Raw genomic sequence first — 26364 nt, forward strand, 5'->3', positions numbered from 1 at the left:
CCTTAGTTTAAACCAGCCTATTAACATCTAGTGTTGCCCACTACAGTCTGTCTATAAGAACCCTGTAATCCCTTTGTTCAGGGCTCAGTTAACTCTCTGGGGCCCGCCGGTGTAATGAATCTGAGTTCTCCAACTTTTCCAGTGCATGTTTGGTTTCCAGAGTACTGGTTTCTGCAACATCAGGACTGATCTCCTTTAGGATGGACTGCTTGGATCTCCTTGCAGTCTAAGGGACTCTCAAGAGTCTTCTCCAACACCACAGTTCAAAGGCATCAATTCTTCGGCACTCAGCTTTCTTTATAGTCCAATTCTCACATCCATACATGACCACTGGAAAACCATAGCTTTGATTAGACGGAACTTTGTTGGCAAAGTAATGTCTCTGCTTTTTATTTTTATTTTTTTAATGTCTTTTTTTCTGCTTTTTAATAGGTTGTGTAGGTTGGTCATAACTTTTCTTCCAAGGAGCAAGCATCTTTGAATTTCATGGCTGCAGTCACCATCTGCAGTGAATTTGGAGCCCAAGAAAATAAAGTCTCTCACTGTTTCCACTGTTTCCCCATCTATTTGCCATAAAGTGATGGGACCAGATGCCATGATCTTAGCTTTCTGAATGTTGAGTTTTAAGCCAACTTTTTCACTCTCTTCTTCCACTTCCATCAAGCGGCTCTTTAGTTCTTCTTCACATTCTACCATAAGGGCGGTGTCATCTGCATATCTGAGGTTATTGATATTTCTCCCGGCAATCTTGATTCCAGCTTGAGCTTCTTCCAGCCCAGTGTTTCTCATGATGTACTCTGTATATAAGTTAAATAAGCAGGGTGACGATATACAGCCTTGATGTACTCCTTTCCCTCTTTGGAACCAGTCTGTTGTTCCATGTCCAGTTCTAACTGTTGCTTCCTGACCTGCATACAGGTTTCTCAGGAGGCAGGTCAGGTGGTCTAGTATTCTCATCTCTTTCAGAATTTTCCAGTTTGTTGTGATCCACACAGTCTAAGGTTTTGGCGTAGTCAATAAAGCAGAAATAGATGTTTTTCTGGAACTCTCTTGCTTTTTCGATGATCCAGTGGATGCTGGCAATTTGATCTCTGGTTCCTCTGCCTTTTCTAAAACCAGTTTGAACATCTGGAAGTTCACAGTTCACATATTGCTGAAGCCTGGCTTGGAGAATTTTGAGCATCACTTTACTAGCACGTGAGATGAGTGCAATTGTGTGGTAATTTGAACATTCTTTGACATTGCTTTTCTTAAGGATTGGAATGAAAACTGACCTTTTCCAGTCCTGTGGCCACTGCTGAGTTTTCCAAATTTGCTGGCATATTGAGTTCAGCACTTTCAGCATCATCTTTTAGGATGTGAAATAGCTCAGTTGGAATTCCATCACCTCCACTAGCTTTGTTCGTAGTGATGCTTCCTAAGGCCCACTTGACCTCACATTCCAGGATGTCTGGCTCTAGGTGAGTGACCACACCATCATGATTATCTGGGTCATGAAGATCTTTTTTGTATAATTCTTCTGTGTATTCTTTTTTTTTTTTTTCTTCTGTGTATTCTTGCCACCTCTTCTTAACATCTTCTGCTTCTGTTAGGTCCATACCATTTCTGCCCTTTATTGTGCCCATCTGTGCATTGAATGTTTCCTTTATATCTCCAATTTTCTTGAAGAGATCTCTAGTCTTTCCCATTCTGTTATTTTCTTCCATTTCTTTGCATTGATAAACGAGGAAGGCTTAGGGACTTAATTATGGTAGTTATCATTGTTTTCAATTAAGAATTGGGAAGAGAGCAAAGTTGTTAATAGTTATACAGAAAAATCATACCTTTGAATAAAGTGTGAGATTTTATTTGCTAGAAAAAGTGTCTTAAAAGGCCTCAGATCATATCAGAAGCTTCATACCAAAAATGTTTAGGATCATGGTAATCACAGGATAGGAGGGAAATGACCAAGCTAGGACAGGAAAATATATAAGCACAAAAGAGTCAGTGAGTCAGGAAGAGGATAATGAGAATATCAACTGGTATGAAATGGAAAAAGGAGAGAGGGTAAAAGAGAAGGGATACAGATATACGGGGTAGAGAAGGGAAAAATAGTTCCTCTTGGAAATGTACCGGAAAGGAGTGTGAAGCATAATGACATAATCATATAAGGAAGGAAAAGTCATCTCTCACTACATGACTGGGAGGAAACAGCTTTTCTATAAAATTATTTTTCTTGTGCTAGAGAAGCAAATATATCTAAAAGATTCAAGAGAAAAAAGGTGGCAAAATTGGTGAAGAATATCTTCTCCTGGTGTCCTTTCAGCCTTAAACAAGTCACTCTAAACTGATGTGTTGCTGTTTTGTAAAAAACAAAATGCATTCGGTAAACTAATTGATATTTAATCCCTCCAGATTCAGTATGTAATACATACGGTGAGTAGTTTAGCGTTGACAACCAAAATGTGCATTCTCTGAGATCCTTCATCAGAAAGAGGCAACCCAGAAAAGACACAAGTTCCAATGGCAAGAGGAGCATGCATGAAGAATAACACAGTAATGGAGAACAGAACCGTCACAGGTCACTATGGTCACTATCTTTTAAGTAGAAAATAAATAAATCAAAAAGATAAAATTTCACCACGAGGGAAAGATCTCGGGCATTGTCCATGTATTATACCATGGGAATAACATTAAGCGCTTGAAATTAAACAGGACTTTGGAAGAGGAAGCAAGTCACCTCTTTCACAGCATACTGGGGCTTAACAGCCAGAAGTAATAGAAATATGTTGGATAAAAAAGGAAAAAGGTGAGGAGCTTAGAAAATTGTGAGATAGCCCAGAGGCTTCAGACTCAGGAGTCAATTTCCATTTGATTCTAAAAAGCCTAAAGTCAGACTATATAAAGATAATAATAAAACCCATAATTATTGTACACATACTGAATACCCAGATTGTATCATAAATAGTGCTAGGTATTGAAGATGCAGTGATGAACAAAACAATCACAATCCCAGTCCTTTGAAACTTAGAAGCAGTCTGTGTCTAAAAGTAGGTAATTTTATGGGAAGTCCTTGGTAGCCCAGTGGTCAGGACTTCGGGCTTCCACTGCTGGTGGCCCAGGTTCGATCCTTGGTTGGGGAACTAAGATCCCGTAAAGGGAATTAAGATCCTGCAAGCCAAGTGGCTCGGTCAAAAGAAAATAAAAAATAATATAAGTAATAATAATAAGTAATAATAAAAACTAAAAATAAGTAATTCTCTTTCAGGCATATTTTACTTTGTTAGCTTAATAAATTCATATATTCATATTGATATGGGCATTAATTAGGAAAGTCAGCCATGTGAAATTCTATTGTGAAAGCTATCCACCATCCGATTAAGTACTACAAATATGATATATATACCTACAAAAATATACCTATGATGAAAAAAATTTCCTATTCTTAGGTATTTACCCAAGAGTAAAGCAAAAAGCAAGGGGAAAAGGGAAAGATATAACCAACTGAATGCAGAATTTCAGAGAATAGCAGGGAGAGATAAGAAGGCCTTCTTCAGTGAAGAATGTCAAGAATTAGAAGAAAGCAATTGAATGGGAAAGACTAGAGATCTCTTCAAGAAAATAAGCAGAAGAGATTAAGAAGAGGTGGCAAGAATACACAGAAATAATATACAAAAAGGTCTTCATGACCCGAATAAGATTCTCCAGGCATGAACACTGGAGTGGGGATCCAGGGGATCTTCCCAACACAGGGATTGAACCCAGGTCTCCTGCATTGCGGGCAGATTCTTTAATGTCTTAGCCACCAAGGAAGCAACATATTCATATAATAGCATGGTAATTAGCAATAGAAAGGAATAAATTATTGATAAAAGCAACAATATGAATGAACTGTAGAATCACTATGCTTTGTTTCCTTTATAAAAGAAGCCAGGCACTAAAGGATGCATATCATATGATTCCATTTCTACAAAATTCTGCAAGATGCAAACAGATTTGTAATAACTGAAAGTAAAACAGTGGTTGCCTGGGGAGGGAAAGATGGATTACCAAGGGACACAAGGAGTTCGTAGGGAATAATTAAACTATTTTTTAACTTGATTATAAAAAATGTCTTTACATAGTAGGCATTTGTCAAAAGTGATAAAAATGAAGTTTAAATATGTGATGTTTATCATATTTGGACAAAGTGTTTAAAAAAATAAGCAATTAAAAAAATTTTTAAAAAAATAAGCAATAAAACTAGAAATAAACAACACACAAGATATCAAAGTACCTGCCCAAGTGACACTTTAAATACTCTCTCAAACAATGATTCTTTCAGAGGAAAAAGCCTTCATGACAATTACAGAAATTGAGCAAAAAATAGTTTTTACAGAAACAAGTTAATAACGACCACTGGAGTTAATAAGAGCACGAAGCTTTTTCTCTGAAAACTGGAAACTCAGAGACAATAACTAAGTATTTGTTTTGTGTTTCCTGAATGAACTATATATCTGGGTAACTCCAATTGAGGAAGCAAAGGCTTTCTTATAGAAGAATCCCAGCTATGAAATGTAAAAGAAATGACCACGTTTTGTCATTTTAAAGCACCATTTTGCAATGCTTAGTGAAATAATAAAACTCAATGATGGGTAAACCCATCAAAAGAGAGATTAAAATGAAATATTACTGTAAAAGTATCAGGTTTTGTCATCTGAGCCCACCAATCATTTCCCCCACCCAGGTTATTAGAATTAGGTTTTATTGGTAAAAGCAGAGAATTATCAAATCTTAAATACACGAGTGTAATTTTCCATCAAATAAAATGTAGCAGAGGCAGGTTGCCAGAGGTGATAGGATGGCCTTACAGTATCTGGTGTTTCCAACTTTTCTATTTTATTATTCTCAGTGCCAGCTGTCTTCCTGAAACTCGCACCAGTCATTTTTAACTTCACAAAAAGGACAGCCAGACATCATGTGTCTCCATACATGAGGTGATGTCAAGCACACAACAGCACTGATGAAAAATTTGTAACCTGAAAGTGTTCCTGAACTTAATCAAAACTTTGGACCCAATTTCCATTTGCATGAACTACAAAGCTACAAAGAAGTAAAGCAATAAATCCAGAATGTCAGGCATTACGCAAGACAATTGACCTAGTTTCAGTAAGAAATAATGGCAGGAGAAATCAAGAGGGAGGAGCAGGGCAATTGCTCCAGATAGAAATTGACTTAAGAAATTCAATAATTAACTACATTGTGTAGACCATGTTTGAAGCCTGAGTCTAAAAAAGAGAAAAGGAAATCAGTGCAAGGGGCCCAGATTGGATCCCTGTTTGGAAAACTAGATCCCTCATGCCACAACTAATGATCCCACACGGAAGAACAAAGAGCCCACATGCCACATCTAAGACATCCTGCAGTCAAGCAAATAAATAAAATATTTTTAAAAAATTTTAAGAGATGCACACTAAAGTATGTAAGGATGAAACGATGCAATACCTAAGATTTGCTTTAAAATACTTTATCAAAGTGTTTTTATACATGCTAAAGGGTTGGATAAAGCAAAATCTTGAAGGTTGTTAAAATTAGGTGATGAGTATACTGGGAGTTCTCTCTGCTTTTATGTTTGAAAATTTTTCATGACAAAATGCATCAAATCGCACATAGAATCTTGTTAATATAACATGAAAAGAAGCATCTGGTTCAAGACAGCAAGTAACACACTTATTTGCCTCTCATCCATTTGACACTCCAATGAAACTAAAAACTAAAGCATGAAAAAGGAATAACCACAAACTGAGACAGATAATAGGAGAGAGCATCTTTAGTATAAGAGAGACTCCAACACATTTCTGGAAGACTGAAGGGTAATGGATGGACTCAAGCTGAGTCAGGTTTTATCAGATTTCTCTTTTATGACCTCAGAGTCTATAAGACAACCAATTTCAAAATTCTTTGGGAAAATGACATACAGAAAGAACAAGTTTCTATAGGAAGAAAAATTTAGGTGTATTTGGCAGAAACAGAATTCAAATGGCCAGTGTGGATATTCACAACCTCTTAATTCATTTTCACGCCCAAACCGCTTTGCAAACTGAGAGTTTAGACTGAGGAGGTAAATGAGTTTCTTTGGGAAAGGGTCTTATAAATTGACCCTTTATGATGAAAGTCAGATGAAAACTCTGACTCTTTGCCTGAGGTTTCTTCAGAGACTCAAGACTGTTTAGCAGGATTACTAGAGACAGGGGAATAGCCAGACCTTCTGGAAGCAATCAGATTCTGTCCCAATTTTGGGTGACTGCCAAACACCTAGTCCATTGTCAGATATGGGACTTGTGGAGTCTGTAATGGTCTTGTCCATGTCTGTCTTCTAGACTTGGATGGACATATGGTACTTCTCCCTCCTGTATATGTTCAAGACATTTCCTAATGACATATTTAAACCTACAAATCTTATCCCATAGTTATTTTCCTAGTTCTAAAATGTCCAGTGGAAACAGATACGATTAATACCAGATAGATCTCTTAGCTCCCTGATGCATGGAGAAAGCTTCATTCTAAAAAGAAAGGCAGACTGGGAACCCCTAGAACTGAATTGCTTCCCCTTACCCCCAGTAAGAGAGTGAACAGTACGCCATGTCACATACCTGAGGAATTGAGGCAAGTGCCTCCATCAGAGACTTGAGAGATCAAAGGCTAGTGATATCCATATCCTCATTTAACATATGAGCAAAGCCAGATGGGTTACAGAGAATAACAGTAGATTACAGCAACTTTAATCAAACAGTGAAACCAATTACAGCTGCATTTCCAGATGTGGTATCTCTGCAGGAGCCGATAAAAAAGCCCTTGGTACTTACCATGAAATTACTGACCTGGCAATCATTCTTGTTTTCAAGGGAAATGAAAGCAATTTGCATTTATATGCCAGAGGCCAAAGTATACTTTTATTAGTATTATTTATTTATTTTCCACATATAGGATCTTTAGTCGCAGTTTGTGAACTCTTAGTTGCCACATGTAGAATCCAGTTCCCTGACCAGGGATCAAACCTGGGCCCCCTGTCTTAGAAGTGTGGAGTTTTAGCCACTGGGCTACCGGAGAAGTCCCCCAAAGTATACTTTTAATGGATTACATCCTTTGTCCTGCTATCATATTACAGTCCAGGGAAGCATCGATCATTTCAACATTTCAGGAATATCAGGAAGACCCATTACTCTCCTAACATTATTCTAATCTGCCTCGGTGAGCAGGAAGCAGTAAGCAATCTAAATTCCTCAGTAATATGTACTATTACACAGAGAAGGCAGATAAATGCTCTAGATGTTCAAGAACCTGCCTCACTGGTAAAGTGCCTGGAAGCCCAGTGATAGGCGGCATATCAAAGCATCTCTTCCAGAGAGAGATGCTGCTGCTTCTAGCCCAGCCCACCATGGGGCGGGTTGTGCAATAGTGAGTCTCCTTGGTTATTTTGTTAAACTAATGAATGAATTTAACGAGGGTGGTGGGAATCTCGTTTCCTGTCGCTGGAGAGAGGATTTACACACATGGGGAGATAGGACATGGGGATGAACGTGAGAGTGTTATCAGTGGGTAAGTGGCCTGGGGCAGCTATAACAAAATACCCCAAACTGGGGGCTTAAACAACAGACGTTCATCCTACCCCAGTTGAGAGGATCCCCTGGAGTAGGAAATAGCAACCCCCTCCAGTATTCTTGCCTGGAAAATTCCATGGACAGAGGAGCCTGGAGGGCTCCCGTCCATGGGTTGCAGAGTCGGACACGACTGAGTGGCTGACCGCTAGCAGTAGTTCTGGAGAACAGAAGTCTGAGATCAAGGCCAGTGTCCTGCTCCCTCAAGAGGAGCAGGGGAGACTCCTTCCTGCCTCTTCCTGCTTCTGGGGGCTCCTAGCATCCCTAGGCTTGTGGCCACATCCCTCCAGTCTCTGCCTCCATCTTCATGTGGCTTCTCTTCTGTGCCTGTGTCTCTCCTCTTCTGAGTGCAGGCTGAGGTTTTTGCATCCCCTGTAAGTGGGGATGGAGATGCCATTCTCTGAGCCTCCCCCAAAGAAAACACTTGTTTCTGTGCTCACAGCACCTCTGAGGGGGTGTAGTTTCCACACGGTGAGTTTCTCTAGTTCTATGTGGACAGCAGAGGTGTCCCAGCATATAATGAAATCTTCCATGAAGATAATGTCTAGTATGTAAAAATCAAGAATCAGAATTATAAACACATTGTTTAAAGATGTGGAGATAAATACAAATTAAGCACAGCTGTAAGTATTTCAACTTGATGGTTCTGGGGAGGGAAAAATAAAAGGAAGTAACACTTCAGAGGATTTGAGGGTTTTTTTGTCTTGCTTTAAATAATAAGGGAGGAGATATGTACTTTCAGACTGTAGGGTGATTTGGGTGGTTACCTTCAATGGAATCAAATATCCTGGCTGAATCATGTGCAGTATAAGAGTAATTATTTGGATTACTCTTTATAGATGCTTGACACTGCAAATTTTCTTTTAATAACACAATATTCATTTACACATTTAGGTTTTAATTTGCTAAGTGTTAATAGGTTGGCATATATTTTTGTGCAATTAAGAAAGTTAAAATTATCTGTAAGGTTTATTAGCAATGAAAGTGAAAATTAGTCTCACAGTCATGTCCTACTCTTTGCAATCCCAAGGACTGTAGCCTGCCAGGCTCCTCTGTCCATGGGATTCTCCACAAGAATACTGGAGTGGATAGCCTTTCCTTTCTCCAGGGGATCTTCCCAAGCCAGGGATCGAACCTGAGTCTCCTGCATTGCAGGCAGATTGTTTACCAACTGAGCCACTATGGAAGCCTGTTAAGTGAAAGTGAAAGTCGCTCAATCATATCTCTTCACGACCTCATGGACTATACAGTCCATGGAATTCTCCAGGCCAGAATACTGGAGTGGGTAGCCTTTCCCTTCTCCAGGGCATCTTCCCAACCCAGGGACTGAACCCAGGTCTCCCGCATTGCGGGCAGATTCTTTACCAGCTGAGGAACCAGGGAAGTCCAAGAATACAGGAGTGGGTAGCCTATGCCTTCTCCAGAGGATCGTCCCAACCCAGGCATCAAACCCGGGTCTCCTGCACTGCAGGCGGATTCTTTACCAGCTGAGCTACCAGGGAAGCCCTTATTATCAACATGAATTTCTAATTATAAATTCCTATATAATAGAGGTAGAAGTGGTTAGACTGCCTTAGAAATGAAGTTGAAGCTTTTTTTTTTTTTTTTAATCTTCAGCAACCTACAAACACTATATAAGCTAAGAAGTAGTTTCATCTGTCTACTGTGATCAGTGTTTTCTAAATATAATGAGAAGGTATTTTTACCCAGATGCAGCAGCTTTTTAGTTTTTGCTGTCTTGTTTCCATTTAGGGGCAGAGATCTCATTTTTCACTGTATTATCATGATGCTTCTTTCCTAGAGTTGCCTGTAGATTGTTCCATTTTGTGGACTTCAAATAGCAAAGTCAACAGAATATCTTTTTTGTAAGAAGGAATTACAGTAGTTTCTAAACTTGTCATATCAAAACCAACATTGCTGCACCTGAACCAGTATTCAGGTCTTATGTCAGACACTGCTGCTGCTGCTAAGTCGCTTCAGTCGTGTCCGACTCTGTGCAACCCCATAGACGGCGGCCCACCAGGCTCCCCGGTCCCTGGGATTCTTCAGGCAAGAACACTGGAGTGAGTTGCCATTTCCTTCTCCAATGCATGACACCGGAGGATAGTTATTCTTCTCTCAAACTGGCTCTGAACCTGGCTATGCATCTAGACTTGCTGAGTTTATGTAAAGCACTAATTTTCATGCCTTATCTTAGATCTAGAAAATAAAAATGTAGGAGGCTGTTGGTCCAATAAAACCCCATACTTTTAGTAAGATCCTAAGATTATTCTGATATAATAATATTTGGAAAGCATTACTATTATATACATCTCAAAAATGTAGAAAAATACTTTCAAAGAAAATAATTTCCATTGTAATCTCTTTCCTAACAATTTTTCACAAATTTTTCTAAGCTTTCATTCTTATAATATCCTATCTGAGTTCCCTCATTTCAGACTTTGTACTAACCTATTCCTGTTTAAGTCAGTATCAGTTTGGAAAATTTAGCTCCAAAAGTACAATTTATACTCTGTAACGGAATACTTCCTTATTTGTATTATGTTTCTCTTCTTTAAAATGATTTCTTTACATGAACACTATGATCACTTTACAAGCAATAGCTTGGACAGAATGATTCTCGAGGGCAGTAAATGAAAGCTAATGAGAAATGACAGCAGAGATGGAAGGGGAGAAGATTAACCAAGAAAAGGAGATGAACTTGTAAACAAACAAAGCAATCAAAAGAAATAACTGCAATGTCTGAAAATCTAAGAAGAGGGGCAGAAAAGAGACAGGTAGAAGCAACACGAAGGATTTGTTTCCTGACATTGTCGAGGAAGATTAACCTCATAGAGAATGTCAGAATTTCTGCTGCTATAGTCAATTGGAGGAGATGGGAAGCAGAGAAAGATAATGGGGTAGAGGTGGTTTCTAGAGCAGTAACAGAAGGACAAAGTGAAAGAGGAAAATACACGTTTTAATATGAAGAGGCTGTATTTTTGCTTATGGACATTATCACTCTCCTTGTCACAGAGCCTCAACACTTGTGATTTATCATTGATTCCCCTCTCTTGGTCTCTATAGCCAATCAATTGCTTAGTCATTGTAGCCTTTATCTATGAAATGACTTTCCTATCCATCTTCTTTTCCTCTCCACTATGATTACTTTGGTTCAGATCCCAATTTCCTCCCCACTTTAGGACTGCAGTGCTGGAGAAGACTCTTGAGAGTCCCTTGGCCAGCAAGAAAGCCAAACTAGTCAATCTTAAAGGAAATCAATCTTGAATACTCACTGAAAGGACTGATGCTGAAGCATCAATATTTTGGCCACCTGATGCAAACAGCTGACTCACTGGAAAAAACCCTGATGCTGGGAAACATTGAAGGCAGAAGAAATGACAGAGGATGAGATGGTTGGATGGCATCACTGATGCACTGGACATGAACTTGGGCAAACTTTGGGAGGGACAAGGGAAGTCTGACACGCTGCAGTTCATGGGGTCATGAAGAGTTGGACACTACTTGAAGACTAAACAAACAGCAGGAAACTTACAATGATATTCTTCCCTCTGGAAAAGGAAGTGGCAACCCACTGCTATGTTCTTGCCTGGAGAATTCCATGAACAGAGGAGCTTGGCAGGCTACAGTTCATGGGGTCGCAAAGAGTCAGACACAGCGAAGCAGCTAACACATGTTCTTGCCTCTGTTTTCATAATCCTCTATTATGGACTGAATTGTATCTCCCCAAAATTCATATATTGAAGCCCTAAACGATGGGACTATATTTGGAGATATGACCTTTAAAGAAGCAATGAAGGTTAAATGAGGTCCTTACAAGAAGAGGAGGGGCCCCAAAGACGAGCGTGCATGTGAGGACACAGCAAGAAGACAACTGTCTGCAAACCAAGGAAAGAGGTTTCAGCAGAAACCAACCCTGCGGACACATTCATCTTAGAAATGTGCTTCTGCTGTTTAAGCCATGCAGTCTGTGGTGTATTGTTATGCAGCCTCAGCAGACTAACACACCTTCACACTGGTGGTTGATCATTCATTTTAAACTACAGCACTCACACTGTTACTCTCTTCCTCCCAAAGCATTAACGGCACCCCATAGGGATTTCTCACCTTGGTTTTCAAAGGCATTCTTCCTGGACTTACCTTTCACCATCCCCTTGTTTCAGTGAAATATCATTCCTCACCATTTCTTCACAAGTCAAATAATTTTTCACTTCCACAGCTTTCACAGTCTGTGCTGCTCTATGTGGAAATGTACTTCTTTTCTCCAACCTCAGTAACCTTCAGGGGTAGGAGGAACCCTACCCAGAGAAGTCCCGGGGAGCCACTTCCATGATATACCTGATGACTACACTGCGTGCACCACCAGAAAGTCACGGGAACAGCAGCCAATGCAGCAGAAGGACAAAAATCCTTCTGTAGTTTATCCCTGACCTTCCAGTCCTGCTAACACTTGAATCTTTGCGAGCGATAAGCCTCTGGTTTTTAACTTGCTTGGCTTTCAGTCATGAAATCTGCTTTACTCTCCAGTTGGATTTACCCCAGCATCAGCCCATAGCAGAGACAATACAAAGATCATTAGGGCAAGAACTCAATATCTAAGCATCACATTGGTTATGATGTTGCTCCAGCTCCAGCCTGGGTTGTCCTAGTGATGTGTCTGATTCTCTGGAACTAGATTTCTTTCAGAACCAATGAATTGCGTCCTGGTTTTACAATGATCGAGTTACCGCCCAATACTCAGTCCTGTTGATGTTGCTTAGTTGCCCAGTCGTGTCTGACTCTTTGCGACCCCATGAACTGCAGTCCACCAGGCTCTTCTGTCCATGGGATTCTCCAGGCAAGGATACTGGAGTGAGTTGCCATTTCTTTCTCCAACTCAGAGTCTATTGAAGCCAAAGTGATCACGCTTCCCATTTCTAGGCATCTCTGAAGCCTCTCTGCCTAAGCCTGTGTTGGTCACCTCGTGTAGATCTGCCAATTGTTTTTCCCCAGCCATTCCTGCCTCACCTTAATTCACTCTCGATCTCATCCTGGATTAAGAAACTTGCTATTCCATCTATCCCGATTGGCCCAGAGTTTTGCTTGTTTATTGTTCCAGGAGAATGGCCCACTTTCCATTTCAGACCTGTAAGAATTTGTGGTTTTTACAGAATCCTTTGGAAACTTTGGAAACACTCTGTTGGTCTTTAAAAAAAAGAAAAAAATTATTTTTGGCCATGCTGGGTCTTTGTTGCTCTATGCAGGGCTTCTCTAGTTGCGGTAAGCGGGGCTAGGGGCTACTCTTTATAGCAGGGGCTACTCTGCATTGTGGAGCATGGCCTCTAGGTACATGGGATTCTGTAATTGCAGCTCACAGACTCTATAGAGTTCGGGCTCAGTAGTTGTGGGGCAAGGGCTTATTTCTTCCACCACATGTGGACGCTTCCTGGGCCAGGGATGGGACCCATGTCCCCTTCGCTGGCAGGCAGATTCTCATCCACCGCACCACCAGGGAGGTCCCACACTCTGCTGCTTTTTAATGTCCCAATGACTTTTCTCTCATGAGCTCCAGTCAGTCTGTGAACAAATTTCAAAATCTTTCCCTTCAAAATACATTCAGAATCGAATCACCGCTAACCACTCACACTATCACCATGCTGGTGCAGACGACAACCATCTCTCACCTCTTCTTCTTCAATGGCCTCCTGGTTGGTTTTTCTGCTTTTGCCTTTGATGACACAGTAGCCAGAGTTTTCCTAAAATACAAGTTATATCGTGCTATTGTTATACTCTGGTGGCTCAGATGGTAAAGAATATGTCTGCAGTGCAAGAAACTTGGGTTCGATCCCCTGGAGAAGGGAATGGCAACCCACTCCAGCATTCTTGTCGGGAGAATTCCATGGACAGAGGAGGCTGGGGGGCTACAGTCCATGGGGTTGCAAAAAGTCAGACATGACTGAGTGACTAACACTTTCACTTTTATTCTTATGCTCAGAACTCTCCAGTGAATTTCCACGTTGCTCAGAGTGACAGCAAAATCCCTGAAATGACTAAGCAGGACTAAAGAATCCTCCACTCAATGGAGGCTCAATCCTCCATCACTGCTCATTGTTTCTCTGGCCTCCTCTCCTAGGGCTCTCCTTATCATTCCCTGCACTCCGAAAACTCCAGCTTCCTATCTATCCCTGGAACAGACAGCAAGTTTTAACCTCAGGGCCTTTGCACTTGCTCTCTGCTCTCCTTGGCATGCTTTTCCCAGGTATGCAATCACTTTTTGATTTGCTTCCTTCAGGACTTTTCTCACAAGTTACACTTTTAGAGCTCTCTTTCCTGACCAGACTAACTAAAATTTCAGCCATTTATTGAGTACAAGTTTTATCTTTTCTATTTCATACTTTTCTCCATCATATCTAACATTATCCAACACTGCATATATTTGTGTGCATATTTTTTTTTATCTCCTTCCCCATCTAGAAGATAACTGTATGAAAGAAAAAATGCTTTCTGTTTTGTTCACTATTCTAATCAGCACAAGGAACATTGCCTGGCCTGTACATAGTAGGCACTTAGTAAATATTGAATGAATGAATGTTCTGGGCCCTAACTCTGCTTATCTTCCTACATTTTGAGTCCGGCCTTTCTGATCTTGCCTCTCATTCTCTGCTTGTGTCCCTGTTGTGCCGCATGAAGGCTGGAAAGAAATCTGAGGGCCCTGCTATGCCTGCAATGCCTTGGCCATCTGAATTTCTCATGGCCAATGTAGACAGAGATGGAAATATAACAACTGTCACAATAATAGTCACCCTGGGACACCTTGCAGCTCTGCCTGGAAAGGAAAATTAAATTTATATCCATTTGTAGGCCCTGCTGGTTGCCAGGTTTATCTTAAACCATAGGCAGAGGAATCACAAAACTGTGCTCAAAAAAAATTCAGGGGCAAAAACTTTGGGATTTAACAGATCCTACTGTCAAAAGTTCTTCCTCTGTTTAATCTAAATATTTCATGCTAAAAGTAAATTCATTTCCTCTTTTTTTATGTTCACAAAAGATAGGTAATAGGAGGTCTCTCTCACCCACAGGATAATCTTTCATGTGCCAAATATTTTTGTCTAGGAAACTTTCCTAGAAGTCATGCAATATGTCTCATCAATTGGGTAATATTCTTTCTATAGTTGTTGATACTATGATGACGATGGGGGGGGTGGGGAAAGTCGCTCAGTTGTGTCCTATTCTTTGTGACCCCATGAATTATACAGTCCATGGAATTCTCCAGGCCAGAATACTTGAGTGGGTAGCCTCTCCCTTCTCCAGGGGAATCTTCCCAACCCAGGGATCGAATCCAGTCTCTCTCATTGCAGGAGGATTCTTTACCAGCTGAGCTACAAGGAAAGTCCATGATGACAATAAATGCGATTAATTAGGAAAAATAGTTGGTCCACACCTCAATTGGGGTAAGAGAATACTCCTAGGCATATAATGTGCTATTGTAAGTATTTTAAAGAAGTTTGTCTCTTTGGGGGAATACAGGTGTTTCCCTGAATATCTTAGAAGTCCATAGTTAGACTAGTCAGTAAGATACTTCTGATCTATAGGTAACATTGACTGGTTGTCTCCCCAGGATTTATTATTCCCTCCATCCGTCCTCAAAGTACCCAAATTTTGACTCCGATACTGTGCAGAGTATAAGCCATTTGTCGTCCCAGCTCTGTTCTCTGCCCCTTTCCACGTGTGCCCTGCCCCAGAGGCTGGCTGGTATGCGCCACATCAACAGGGCTTCTGCACCCTCAGTGCTGGTCTGGTTTGGACAACGGGAAGCCCCAGTAGAAACAGGGAAAGACAAGAATATTGGAGCCTTAGTTCCCCTCACTCCCTCTCAATCTCCTCTGAAGTTACGTGTGTTCCTAACAGCTCACTGCTCCTTTCAACACACCGTCTTCCACACGATCCTCCTTCCAGGTTCCCTCCCCTCTTCATTTGGCCTCAGGGTCAGTAATGGCTCTGTGGTTGCTCTCTCCAAGTTTCTGTGCTGGGTTTTATGGTTCTACTGCACAACTTCATTACCGAGCCTTTTAAATTGAAAACAAAAACCTATACATCTCACCTATAAATTATCCTAATCTAATGTGTGACTTCTGATCCTTGTGGGGACTCTGACAAATACAGATATCTGCAGTTCGTTCATGTAGACCACTGACTTTGGGAAAACTATTTTGTCACGTTTAATACCCAGTATGGGTCCTGGTTGGCGAAATGAGAACATTTTATTCATCTTGGCCACAAAAGTTGGTTGGGATGAGACTGTGAGGCATATAACCTAAGCCAGCCCATTTGTGGTGGGTTTTAGAAACTTCGCCTCAAACATTTAGACACAAGTGTGTTATTTTCCAATGGGTGAACCAAGATGTGTATAGTCCAATGTTTTGTTAGAGCTAGTCTACAACCCTCAGGGGAATCAGCCTTAGGGTGAAGCCAACACGTGGGCAGCAGAACAGAGAGGAAAAGAAACCAAATTCTCGGTGGAAACTTTGGGTGAATCCTGAAACCTATTTTTCAGACTTTCACGAGCTAATAAATCTTCTTTATGGGTTTTGTCCATTTCAGTTGGATTTTCTGCTGCTTGCATCATAATGTGAAACATGATCACACGGAGACTTGATTTTGAAGATTTCTCACAAACTTTTCAATTGGAAATGGGCATGGATCGTGAAATAAACCAGGAAGAAGAAATTCACAAGTAATTCTCTCTGTTCCTTTCTCTAAGGCTCCTTGAAGTATTTCCAAGAAGTCAATAAAACTGTGTGTACCAGTGAGCTCATTCAGCCATTCTGGAACACTCTTTGTAGGAATCCAATTAAGAAGTTCTTCAATCCACATGATCTTCCCCCATTGCAAACCCATCTACACCCTGATGTCATTACTGGCACAGTTATCTTGTAAATAAAAGCTCCATTCAAAACAGTGCTTAGGAAAGTCACTATCAAAAGTGAGGAAGAATGAGGACAGCCTATGAAATTATTTTTTAAAGTATCCAGAAAATGTTAATACTTTTTTGAAAAAGAAAGGAATAAGGACAAAAATAGATGATCTTAATATAAGACATGAGGGGACTTCCCTCATAACTCAATCAGTAAAAAATCTGCCTGCAATGCAGGAGATCTGGGTTCAATTCCTGGGTCGGGAAGATCCCCTGGAGAAGGAAATGGCAACCCACTCCAGTACTCTTGCCTGGAAAATCCCATGGACCGAGGACCCTGGTGGGCTACAGTCCATGGGGTCACAAGAGTCAGACACGACTTAGCGACTAAACCATCACAATATAAGACAAAGAACAAAGAAAAGGCTCCAACATGCATAGACCTTGACACAAACCCGAAGGAAATATGAAAAAAGCACAGAATTGAAGTGAATTTATCAGGGGATTTCAGAGATTCTACTCATCAGGAGCCATGGCAGGCATAAAACGATATATCCAAATAGAGCCAAACATACAGTGACCGAAGTGCTTTGGAGTAGCACTTTTTGCTCTACTCAAAAAAAGAAAAGAAAAGATAGAATGGAGAGTTGAAAAATAAGAAAATCAACATTTGAAACATGGGATTATCCTGTGCTGATGGCCCAGGGAGGACCTAGATACCGTGGAGGTTTGGGTAACAATTTTCCAAATGTAAATTGATAATATTATAACAGTGTAATTGATGACCTGTAGAATGTTATAATGTATAGTGAGATTGATATATTATTCATTTATTTATTTAGCAAATACTTATTGAGCTACCTTTTATTCATCTGTTTTAAAAGCTAGGAATAAAAGAGTCAACAGACAAAATATCTGCCTTTGTAGCTGTTAGAAAATAAACTAGATAAGTAAGGGAATATACACAAAATGTTGGTGTCAAGAGCTGGAAGGAAAAAATAAAGTGGAAAGAAAAATAGAAAGTTCAAGGCAGAGTGATGAATATTTAAAATCTTATATAGAAAAGAAGTGACTAGTAACCCAGATACAGTAGGTAACTCACAGCAAGTGGGAGGAGAGAAATGGCCAACAGTGAGTACAGCCAACTCTTGAAAATAAGGAAAGAAATGGATAGTATTTAGAGCTCAAATAGTAATCAAGAGAGGTTTTTTTCTTTTCTGTTTTAGTATGAGCTAAACTAGCAGCATGTTTCCACACTGATGAGAAAGAACAAGTAAAGAGAAAAAAAACTAAACGATTCTGGGAAGAGAGGAAAGTATTGTTGGCAAGAAGGATGGATTGAGTATGTAAGTGGAGGAACTGCATTATCTAGGAGCTTGAAGAACTCTTGTGAAATAATAGTAGACAAGTTTGAATATTATATAGGTCGCTGATGCAAATAGTGCAGATGTCAGTGGAAGCTTATGGAAATTCTCTGGATTGCTTAAGATGTTCAAGACAAATAGAAAGAAGGGCTGACAGCTGAAAACTTAGATGTGGGGAAGAATGTTGGAAGTTTGTGGAAATGGGAAATGTATGAAATTTATATAAGGAAGTGGGAGAATATATTGATCAGAGAAGCAGAGTATTCAGGGGTATGTGGTTCCGTGATCATAAATGCAAAGAACAGTTAGTATGATTGGATTTTTCTCCAGCCAAGCTCAGCACTCTGAGTGCCAGCACCAAACAGGCAGAGTTGAATTTAAGGAGGTGAGTGGTTTAGCCAAGTGAGTAGGAGAAAGTGAGAGGAAAGGTAGTTAAGGATAAGTGCAAGGAAAATAAGAAATTGAAATCATTTTAAGAGGGATAAACATAGAAGGGGTGGTGGACAATGAAAAAAAATGATAGGATCAATAGTCACAAGCTACCACATATGACTGATATAGGCCATGTACTATATATACCTAGGGACACTCCTTCTAACTGGATGCTATTAATATTTGAAATATTATTTGTATATTTATTATAATAATTATCTGGCATATGGTACTCAAATGTCTTGCTTTGTTTAAAAAGTGTCTTTTATGACATTTGTCATTTTCTTTCTAATTTTTCAAGCAATATATGTTCATTTCTGATAACTGCATGCTAAGTTGCTTCACACCAACACTTTGTGACGCTATGGACTCTAGCCCACCAGGCTCCTCTGTTCATGGGATTCTCCAGGCAAGAATACTGGAGTGGGTTGCCATGTCCTCCTCCAGGGGATCTTCCTGACCTAGGGATCAAACCCGTGTCTCTTACGTCTCCTGCAGTGACATGCATGTTCTTTATCACTAGCACCACCTGGGAAGCCCTTTGATAACTAAAAACACACACAAAATAAAGTGGAAAAAAAATAGGAATCACCCATAATCCCTACTCCCCACGTATAACCATAATTGGCCTTTTGATTCATTGCTTCCCAGTGTTTACATATTTATTTGTTTATTTTTAACTTCTTAGGTTTAGTTTTACTTTTGGCTGCACTGGGTGCCTTTGGCTCTGTGTACACTTTCTCTAGTTGCAGTGAGCAGGGGCTGCTCTCCAGTCGCGGGGCTTGGCTTCTCATCGTGGTGGCTTCTCTGGTTGCAGAGCGCCGGCTCTAGGGCGTGGGGACTCAGTAGTCTGGTGCATGGACTTACTCGCCCTGTGGCACGTGGACTCTTCCCGATCGAACCCATGTCCCCTGCATCGGCAGGCCGATTCCTAGCCACTGGACCAGCAGGGAAGTCCTACATATTTTTTAAAAATTGAAATAAAATTGATCTGCAGCACTAGGTTAGTTCCAGGTACACAGCCTAATGATTCGATATTTCTATGCATTACAAAAGGATCACCTCAATATGTTTAGTTACCCTATATCCCCCCCACAAAGATATTACAATAAATTTGACTATGTGCCTCATGCCGTACATCTCATCCTTGTGACTCATTGATTTTGTAGCTGGAAGTCTGTACCTCTTAATCTCCTTCACCTATTTTCACTCATCCTCCTACCTCTCCCCTTCCTCTAGTAACCACTTGTTTGTTCTCTGTGAGTCCACTCTGTTTTGCTATGTTTATTCCTTTGTTTCAGTTTTTTAGATTCTGCATATAAGTGAAATCATACAGTATTTGTTTTTCTTGGTCTGATTTATTTCACTTAGCATAATACCTTCTAGGTCCATTCATGTTGTTTCTAATGGCAGGACTTGTTTCTTTTCTATGACTGAATAACTGTGTGTGTATGTATTTTATATTTACACATACGTATTTATATATTTATCTATCCATGGACACTTAGGTTGCTTCCATATCTTGGTTATTGTAAATCACGCTGCAAATATCTTCTTTCAATCAATAGACAACTTTTTTGCTTTGTTGATAGTTTCCTGCACTGTGCAAATGCTTTTTAGTTTGATGCAGGCCCATTTGCTTATTTTCGCTTTTGTTTCTCTTACCTGAGGAGAGGTATCTCTGAAAATATTATGAAAGCCAATGTCAAAGAGCTTACTGCTTCTTTTTCTTTTAGGAGGTTTATGGTTTGGGGTCTTACATTTAAGTCTTCAATCCATTTTGAATTTATTTTTGTATACGGTGTGCAAATAGTATTCTAGTTTGATTCTTTGGCATATAACTGGTTCTAATAGTTTTTTGGTGGTCTCTTTAGGATTTTCTATCTGTAGTATCATGTCAGCTGCAAACAGTAATGGTTTTACCTCTTAAAAAATGGCCTGTTATAACAGTCTGCAAAAGAATGCACTGAAACATCTTGAGGAAGACTCCCTCTCTAATACAAAATCATCATAAGGGCTGGCAGTGGCCTTATCAGGGGCTATAAGGTCCCATTTGTCTGAGGAATTACTGGATTTGAAGCAAAAGAATAAATGGGCTGGAAACAAAAGAGGAAGCAGTCAGAGAGTGGAGCATTAACATTGAGATTATCAGTATCAAATGATTGTTATTATTGATAATGACAAAACCAAGGCCATGATCATGGGAGTGTATGGTTAAAGCAGGGGAGAGACAACACTGATTTAAGAACAGCTCTTGAAAGAAGAATGGGGAGAAAGTGACGAGATTACACTGGGTAGATGTCATCTTAAAATTCATCAGACATGCTATTTTTTGTGTTCTTTTAAAAAACCGTCTTAAAATTGTAGCTCTTGAAAGTCTAAAATACTATCAATATGAGAGTTAACAGATTTAAAAGACTCAATATTTTAAGCTGGAGTTTCTATGAAGTTATAATTTAAATACAAGTTTGCTTTTCTCTCCAAGTCTGTGTTTGTGCTGAATATTGTTTGTCGGAAAACAATCTTTGCTATCCATTCTATGCACTCTCCCTGCATCTCAGAGGTTGGAAGTCTGGGGATTACATTTCCCAGGCTCTTTCCTGGGGAAGAGTGGGGTGGATGAAACATACATTCTGCCAATGCTGTCACCTGAGACTTGGAAGGCAGAGGGAAGGTGGAGAAATTGGCCGTCCAGCAGCTAAGACAGTAGTTCTGCAGTGATTGACATCAAGCCCCATCACCAGGAGGCAGAGCAGCGGCAGCTGTGATGCGGCGAGCCATTTGCTGCAGGACCTTGACCTCCAGGTGGCAGCAGTGAGTCACCGAGGTCTGAATGGCGCCTGCAATGGCAGGTGCAATGAAAGACGAAGAAGGAAATGGCAACCCGCTCCAGGACTCTTGCCTGGAAAATTCTATGGACAGAAGAGCCTGGGAGGCTACCGTCCATGGGATCACAAAGAGTCAGACACGACTGAGCAACTTCACCTCACCCAGCCTTAGCAAAAATGAGAACTATGGGATGTGTCAGCTACTTCTGACAATGAAGATCATAAAGTAAAGAAAAAGATAAGTTTAGAAACTTTACAATCTTAGATCAAGGCATGGTCAGAGGCCAGGTAGCTTCTAGAACTCTTTCCCTCGCAGTTATTACAATACTGGAAGAGCGAAAAATCAGACAGACCTAAATTTTGCTGCAGCTTGCAAATTTATAATGTAAAGTGACTTCAAAGCCTTGCTAGGCCTCTCAAGTGAAAGTGAAGGCCCTTGTTGAGAACTGCAAAAGGGACATTTTGGCGGATTTGGTTGAATCCTAGTTCTTTGGACCCCAAATCCTCCTGAGCTTTCCTTCAGGTAAACCCCTCCCTTCTTCCCCATCTGCCCTTCCCCTCTGCTTAGCAGACTATAGTAACTCCACAGAGGGAATTACCACTAAGAGGCTGCCTAACCCAAGCCGACCATTACTGACTGCAGCAAGACAATGCAAAGCCCCTTTACCCTTAAGAAGCAAGAGGCATTTTGTTTACTGTTCCTGTGTTCACATTTTGTTCCCTGCACTGTGCATAGAAGTTTGTTTTGAAGGGACTTAAGACTAATGAAAGCAGGTGGAAGAAGAGGCCCACTTATTGAATTTCACTTGTGCACATCTCTGAAAGATGCACCTCTGGTAAGACCCTGGATTGCTGCTTTCAATAAGTTGACAACATATTTAATTGTGGTAAATCTTTGCCATGGTACTAACACAATTACATAAGAGGGAAAGGATAGCCACGTGAAGGATTCACTGTTGACTTCATTTGGCCATTCGGGTTTATTTTACAAATACAGGGAACACAGTGATGCAGCCATTGGGATAACTCTGAACTGAAACCTGTTGGCACATTTTGTTGTTGTTTTCCACCTCCTATTAATGCAGGGAACAGGTATTGGGGGCCCTGCTGCCATGATGCTTAGGAATAGGATTCTGTGTAAACTTAGAGGGTCTGAAGAATAGACAGATGAGGACAGATCTTGAGCTCCATGGAGGAGGAAATCAAGTTGCTACCCAGACTGCTGTCTCTCGGCCTGTGATGGCCCCATGGGTTCTATTTTGCTGCTCTCAGAAACTGGTGTTCTAGCTACAATCAGTCCAATCAGCCTGTTGCAAAGTGAAGTAGAGTCGGTATTTCCTTTATTTGCCAACTTTAGAAACATCTAGAATCATGGCAATAATAACTACAACTATAAAAATGGCATTAACTATATTGCACTTCCTGATCGCACCAGGCTCTGAACTATGAAATCTTGCCAATATTAGCTTGTTTACTCCCCACAATAACCCTGTGAGATATGCTGTTATAAGCCTGATTATGGGTTTGTAAAATCTGAGCTTGTGAGAGGTTAAATTACTAGCTAAAATTCACACAGGTAGTTAATGATGGAGTTGAGACTCAAGCTCAGGACTTTCTTGTTTCAAAATCCAAAACTTTATATTATTGTGATTTCCTTCTGCCACACACGACCTTATATCTTGCACACTTTTTAATCTATTAAACATCCCTTGAACCCATGCACTTTCCCCACCACCATCACCGTAATGATGAGGGCTATGATCTTTCTAAAAGATTACTGTACAGCTTACTAACTGGTCCACCTTTACGAATTTTGGCCCCACTTCTAATCTGTTTTCCATATTGTAGCCTTAAGCCTCAAGACTTAAGTGTTATCACATTGCACCACTTAGAACACTGGAAAGACGTCCCCTAATGATCCATCTCTTTGGGCTGGTTTTTAAGACCTCCACAATCTGCCCTTCGCTTTGTTTTGAGTCTCAAGGGGCCCATTTTCCCCTGAAGCTCCTGTTCCCTCCCTTGCTTTCTCTTCTGCAGTCCCATGGGCTTTCACTTCTTCAAAAGCACCATGTGCTTTTCTTCCCTGGATCCTTTGCCCTGGAGCATTATTCCAGGCCCCAGTCTATCTGCCTTCCTCTTAGTTCATGTGTCTTTTTCTACAGCTCACTGTTCAAAAGTCACTTCCTTAGCAAGGTCTTCCTGATCTTTAAACTAAATTGATCCCTTTCCTTGGAGGCTCTCAAAGTATTTGCCTTCTCTTGGAAGCTGGGGTTTTATAGTTATTTGCATGGTTTTTTGATGAATATCTCTCTTCCTGATTACACTGGAAGCTCAGTGAAGGCAGGAACCAGGTTTGGTTTTAGTTACCATTGTGGGTCCAACAGTTAGGACAATATTCGGAATATGGTCGGTGTTTGAGCAACATAGTAGAATGATGAAGCTACGACACACTTCCCTGGGGTTTATGAAAAAAGACAAGCCTTTCCCAAAAGTCGATGATGTGCTTAGTCCTTCGGTGGAAGATAAAAATGAGCTGAGAGTGGCCATTCAGTTCATCAGGCTACTAATGCCAGCCAGAAAGCCCTAGGTTCCTGCCTGTCTGCTCCTGGGAGAAGAGCAGCTAAGTCTAGGGAGGGAGTTTCAGTTGGTGAATGAGTTGGTCAGATGAAAGCACAGACTGGAAGGAAGAGCTCAGCGACCCTCTCACCCTCTCCTCCTGAGTGACAGGCCTACAGCTTGGATCTCTGTCCAGTCATATGCAGGCAGAGGGTGGGAATTGCACGATTAGGCTATGGTGGGTCACCTCACAAGGTGTTCTGGGCAGCCAGGCGGGGTGTCACCCTGAAGCAGAGGATATGTTCAGAGTGACCCCCAACACCACCCTCTCCAGGCCTGACTCCCAGCGCAACCAGTTTCTGCAATTAGAGATTCATTCCTTGGTCTCTAAAATATGTAAACACAAGCAAAGATAGCACATCAGATTGACTCATTAGATTCATTTCAGATATTATTATTTTGTTAGAATCCAGAAAGAAAAGACTTTGAAGAAAATGCAGAGCTAGACTGGAGTGTTGACAGCGTGCTAGGGAAAGGCAGCAGCAAAGAAAAACTTCCTCCAGCCTCCCATTCTGCAAACGTGGATAATGGGAAAAGCTATTTGTTCAGATTGAAAATTCGAGAGAGTATTATTATTTTTAAGATTCTTGCAACATAGCTGTATTTAATTGAGTTGCCCACAGTCCTGTCGGACCTAGGCTTCCTTGTTGGTGAAGAGAGGTTGTGTTTGACTTTGCTTGGAGACCATAAAACCACAACAAAATACATTCTTCAGGAGGCTACCCGGCAACCCCAGGACCTCCCCTACACCTTGAGAAGAACTTGTGATGACAGACTCGCCAAGAGCGCGAGGGAAGAACCTGAAAGCAGTTCTCCAGCGTCATCTTGACGAAAAACCAAGAAGAAATATCATTAAGAGGTCGGGTGTCTCCTCAGGAAATCGAAGCTTTATAAACCACAAGAACAAAAGCCTGTATAGTCTGACCCGTCTCCCTAAAACTGCATGCTACGGAAGAGGTCAGCCGTTAGGCTCTTTTTCGAAAGTTGATTGAAAAGGAGCCAGAGAAATGTCCTCAGTGAACCGCATCACTTCCTTCCTGGGACCATCAGCGAACCTCCCCAGCCTTTCAAGACAGGTTCTGCCCTGAAAGGTCAGCCGGGCGGTGGAAATCCCAGGCAAAAGTTAGCAGCCGGGGCAGAGCATCTCCTTCCCGGCGCTCTCGGCCATTTCTTTCCTCCTCGACCCCCGGGGAGGTGGACGGGGTGGAAAGGCTCCCGGAGAAAGAGAGCCGCGGAAAGCCTTTGCGGCTGCAGCAAGACGCTGGAGGCGGCCCGCGCATCTCCAGGAGGTAAGGGAAGCGGGCGAGAGAGCCTGGGCGCCCGCCCCCAGCGGTGCCGGGGACCAGCGCATCCCGGGCTCCCGGCGCGGGCGCGGGGCGCGGGGAGGGGCGTGGCGGCGCACGGGCCGCGTCGGGAACCTGCCCGCGGGATGAACCCGCCTCCCCGACCTTCCCTGGCCGAACCCCAGAGCTGGGGGGTGCGGGGGGTGGCGGGTCGTGGGGAGAGGCCTGAACGCCCCCTCCTCCTCGGGTGCACCCGGAAGGAGGACCCGCTCGCCGAGGGAGGGCAGAGTCGCCGAGCGGCTGGGCGCAGGAGTGAGTGAGTGTGCGAGCGGCCCGGGAGCGCGGCGGCGGCGGCGGCCGATCCGCCACCGGCCGGGGAGGCGGCCCTCGGCGCGCTGTCCTCGGTCACCGGGGCCGCCCGGCGCCCCGCAAAGCCCCGCAGCCGCGCGCCCCGGCTCCCGCCACCGCCGTCGGCCCCCAGCGCGCCCCGCCGCCGCGGGCTCGCTCGCTGCGCTGCCCGGCACCTGGACGAGCCCCAGAGAGAGCGACGGTGAGAGAGAGGCTTTGGGTGCCAGCCGCACATTGCAGACAGATTGTAAGCAAGTTTGAACTCGCAGGCTTGGGTCGTGCGTGCTTAACGGGAGGGGGAAGGTGGTGATGGTGGCGGTGGTGTGTGTACGTGTGTGGTACTCAGGGAGATACGGAGATGCGGGGCGTCCTGCCGGCATCTCCTACGTAGATACCCCTATTAACATCCACCCCCCTCCCCGACTCGACGTTTCGCTTGTGGCACTTCTCCTGGGGTCCAGCGATGCAGAAGCAAAAGGCAGCCGCCCTCTTGTTGCGATCGGGGCTGCTGCTACTATCGGATGGGAGATGTAGGGCGTTGAACAAATTCCAGGAGCCTCCCTTCCTCCACTGACTATTTTAGGAAGGGCTGGGGGAGGGGACTTGGGTAGCGCAGCCCCGGGGGCTTGAAGCGCCGAGGAGGCCGGGGCTTCAGACTACTCCAGCTGTCGCCTGCGATGGCAGGCAGGCGGAGCCTACGCTAGAGGGCAAGATAACTTTCATCTCCCTTCCAGAAAGACACGTTTCAGACAGATTTTTTTTTTTTTTTTTTTTTTTTTGCATCACTGCCAGAGGGAGTTCTGTGAAATGGTGGTTCACCGAGCGGCAGGTGAATGGCAAAGGGCAGGAAAATAATGTAAAATAAAGCAGCTATTAGCCATCAGGGAGAGAAAGCCGGTTGGGAAACGGGGTTTGGAGGGCTGTCTGGGGTAACAGAGCTGAAAGGCTTCAAGTTCAGGTCCTTTATCATAAATAGAGCCAGGT

At 42.2% G+C, this 26364-nt stretch overlaps 1 protein-coding gene across 8 annotated transcripts in view; it reads left to right on the top strand.

Moving 5' to 3' along the window:
* The first annotated feature begins 24888 nt into the window (after positions 1–24888).
* The window catches only part of SYNE1 (spectrin repeat containing nuclear envelope protein 1), a 471391-nt gene continuing 469915 nt past the window's right edge, over positions 24889–26364 (top strand). For 6 of the 8 annotated variants that reach the window (XM_065931094.1, XM_065931095.1, XM_065931096.1 and 3 more), the window contains exon 1: positions 24890–25038. The gene's annotated coding sequence lies outside the window, so the exon portion shown is untranslated. Of the gene's footprint in view, positions 25039–26364 lie in introns of all 8 variants that reach the window. The other 2 variants (XM_065931098.1, XM_065931099.1) reach the window with 1 other exon arrangement.

The sequence above is a fragment of the Muntiacus reevesi genome, chromosome 3 (genome assembly GCF_963930625.1).
Source record: "Muntiacus reevesi chromosome 3, mMunRee1.1, whole genome shotgun sequence".
NCBI classification, from domain to species: Eukaryota; Metazoa; Chordata; class Mammalia; order Artiodactyla; family Cervidae; genus Muntiacus; species Muntiacus reevesi.